Source organism: Triticum urartu, chromosome 6A (assembly GCF_056163025.1).
Source record: "Triticum urartu cultivar PI428250 chromosome 6A, HENAU_Tu73, whole genome shotgun sequence".
In the NCBI taxonomy this organism is placed as follows: Eukaryota; Viridiplantae; Streptophyta; class Magnoliopsida; order Poales; family Poaceae; genus Triticum; species Triticum urartu.
The window spans coordinates 482,399,032-482,402,788 of record NC_141878.1 but is presented as its reverse complement, the minus strand read 5'-3'; the positions used below and the strand labels follow the sequence as shown (position 1 = coordinate 482,402,788).

General features: G+C 42.6%; 1 pseudogene; it reads left to right on the top strand.

The window, feature by feature from the left end:
- The first annotated feature begins 395 nt into the window (after positions 1-395).
- Positions 396-3,546, top strand: LOC147965797 (uncharacterized; annotated as a pseudogene).
- The last annotated feature ends 211 nt before the right edge of the window (positions 3,547-3,757 follow it).

Below are 3,757 nucleotides of genomic sequence, written 5' to 3'. Positions count from 1 at the left end.
GCAAACGGTCCCGGGCCATGGTAAGGCGACACCCGTGGGAATACTGTGCGTGAGGCCGCAAAGTGATATGAGGTGTTACATGCTAGATCGGTGTGACTTAGAATCGGGGTCCCAACAGTAATAATGTTTGATCACTACTATACTTTGGTTTTATTGTGATGATGAACTTATATTAATTTGGTCATTTCTCTATTCATGATGTTCTGTAATGGTTTTTGATTTTCTTAATTATATAATGCATGCAGATGAACCGACAATTGATGTACGGTGACCGATGCACCTCTGAGTACATTACAGGCCTGCATAATTTTCTCGATGTGGCTGAGGCAAACAAGAAGAATGGTTTTATGTATTGTTCATGTACTGACTGTAGGAATACGAAGGATCACTCTTCCATGAGAACCCATCACTTCCACCTGCTTGAGAAGGGTTTCATGCCACACTATAATGTTTGGACCAAGGATGGAGAAAGATGGGTTATGATGGAAGACAATGAAGAAGAACAGGATGATAACAACTATCCTATGTTCCCTGAATATGGTGATACTGCAACGGGGGAAGCTGAAGATCAAGAGGCACCAGATGTGCGTGATGATGATCTTCAGCGGGTCATTGTTGATGCACAGAGAGGATGCAAAAGTGAAAGGGAGAAGTTGAGGTTCAAACGCATGTTAGAGGATCACAAAAAACGATTGTACCCAAATTGCGAAGATGACAACACAAAGCTCGGTACCACACTGGAATTGCTGCAATGGAAGGCAGACAATGGTGTATCTGACAAGGGATTTGGTTCGCTACTGAAAATAATGAAGAAGAAGCTTCTAAAGGATAACGAATTGCCTGACAGTACATACGAAGCAAAGAAGGTTCTATGCCCTCTAGGATTAGAGGTGCAGAATATACATGCATGCCCTAATGACTGCATCCTCTACCATGGTGAGTACGAGAATTTGAACACATGCCCGTTATGCAGTACATTGCGGTATAAGATCAGACGAGATGACCCTGGTGATGTTGAGGACGAGCGCCCCAGGAAGAGGGTTTCTGCCAAGGTGATGTGGTATGCTCCTATAATACCACGGTTCAAACGTCTGTTCAGAAACAAAGAGCATGCCAAGTTGTTGCGATGACACAAAGAAGACTGTAAGACGGGAAGTTCAGAGTACCGCTGATGGGTCAGAGTCGAGAAAAATCCAGAGAAAGTGGCCGGAGTTTGCAGGTGACGCAAGGAACTTATGGTTTGGTTTAAGTGCAGATGGCATTAATCCTTTTGGGGAGCAAAGCATCAATCATAGCACCTGGCCCGTGACTATATATATATATATATAACCTTCCTCCTTGGTTGTGCATGAAGCAGAAGTTCATTATGATGCCAGTGCTCATCCAAGGCCCTAAGTAACCCGACAATGACATTGATGTGTACCTAAGGCCATTAGTTGAAGAAATTTTACAACTTTGGGCTAAAAAGGTGTATGTGTGTGGGATGACCACAAACAGCAGGAATTTGACCTACGAGTGTTGTTGTTTGTAACCATCAATGATTGACATGCTCTTAGTAACCTTTCAGGATAGACAAACAAGGGATACCACGCATGCACGCATTGTTTAGATGAGACTGAAAGTATATATTTGAACAAATGCAAGAAGAATATATACCTGGGACATTGTCGATTTCTTCCGACCAAGCATGCCTAAAGAAAGAAAGGCAAGCATTTCAAAGGTGAGGCAGATCACCGAAAGAGGCATGTCCTCCGTAGTGGTGATGATATACTTAATATAGTCAAGGATTTACAAATAATCTTTGGAAAGGGTCCTAGCGGACAATCTGTTCTGAATGACGACGAGGGACACGCACCCATGTGAAAGAAGAAATCTATATTTTGGGACCTACCCTATTGGAAATACCTAGAGGTCCGCTCTGCAATCGATGTGATGCACGTGACGAAGAATGTCTGCCTGAACCTGCTAGGCTTCTTGGGCGTGTATGGGAAGACAAAAGATACACCCAAGGCACGGGAGGACCAGCAACGTGTGAACGAAAAAGATGGCATGCATCCAAAGCAGTATCAAGGTCCTGCCACCTATGCTCTTGCCAAAGTAGAGAAGTAAATCTTTTTTGAATGCCTGCTTAGTATCAAGGCCCCATCTGTCTTCTCGTCGGATATAAAGGGAATAATAAATATGGCAAAGAAAAAAAATCCAGAACCTAAAGTCTCATGCTACCACGTGATTATGATGCAACTGCTTCTGGTTCCATTGAGGGGGCTTCTACCAGAAAATGTTCGATTAGGCATTCTGAAGCTATGTGCATTCCTCAATGCAATTTCTCAGAAGGTAATCGATCCAAAAATCCTACCAGGGTTATAGAATGATTTGGTCCAATGTCTTTTCAGATTCGTGTTGGTGTTCCCACCATCCTTTTTCAATGTTATGACGCACGTCCTAGTTCACCTAGTCGACGAGATTGCCATTCTAGGTCCTGTATTTCTACACAATATGTTCCCCTTTGAGAGGTTCATGGGAGTCTTAAAGAAATATGTCTGTAACCGCGCTAGGCCAAAAGGAAGCATCTCCACGGGCCATCAAACAGAGGAGGACATTGGGTTTTGTGTTGACTTTATTCCTGACCTTAAGACGATTGGTGTTCCTCAATCGCAGCATGAGGGGAGATTGAGTGGAAAAGGCACGCTAGGAGCGGATTCAATAATATGTAGGGATGGGCATTCTTGGGCACAAGCACAGTACACAGTTTTACAGAATTATACCTTGGTGGCCCCATATATCAATGAACGCAAGAATAATCTACGCTCCAAACACCCAGAGCAGTCTGACAACTGGATTACACGTGAACACATCAGGACTTTTGGCGGTTGGTTGCAAACACATCTCATGGGCAACAACATTGTTGGAGATGATTTGTACTTGTTGGCCAGGACACCATCTTCAACTGTATTGACTTACCAAGGGTACGAGATAAATGGGAATACGTTTTACATGATCACCCAAGATAAAAAGAGCACCAACCAAAACAGTGGTGTCCGCTTTGATGTAGCAAACACCAATAGGGCAAATGACACATATTATGGTTACATAGAGGACATATGAGAACTTGACTATGGGCGTGAATTTAAGGTCCCTTTGTTTCGGTGGAAATGGGTCAATCTGACAGGAGGTGGGGTACAGGTAGACCCGTAGTACGGAATGACAATAGTGGATCTCAACAATCTTGGCTACACAAACAAACCATTCGTCCTAGCCAATGATGTGGCGCAAGTTTTCTATGTGAAGGACATGTTTACCAAACCGAGAAAAAGGAAAGATAAGGAAGCGAATACACCATACAATGAGCCAAAGTGCCACATAGTTCCTTCAGGGAAAAGAAACATCGTGGGAGTGGAGGACAAGAGAGACATGTCTAAACATTATGAAAAATTTCATGAAATTCCTCCATTCATAGTGAAGACTGACTCAAGCATCCTGTTAAATGATGAAGATTATCCATTGTTATGGCGCAATAAGCAAGGGACACACACGAAGAAAAAGTGAATATTATCTATGGTTACGGCTCCACAACTATTCTGATGATGGCTTTGATCTAGAATATCACTGTATTTACATGTTAAAAAGTAAATCACTTTGTAATAGATGAGTTTTCACCCGAAACCCTAATACTTCAAAAGAGATTGTCCATTTTGTACACGAAGTGCATCCAATTTTTGCCATAACCCTATCAACTATTTATCACATGCTATGTGGG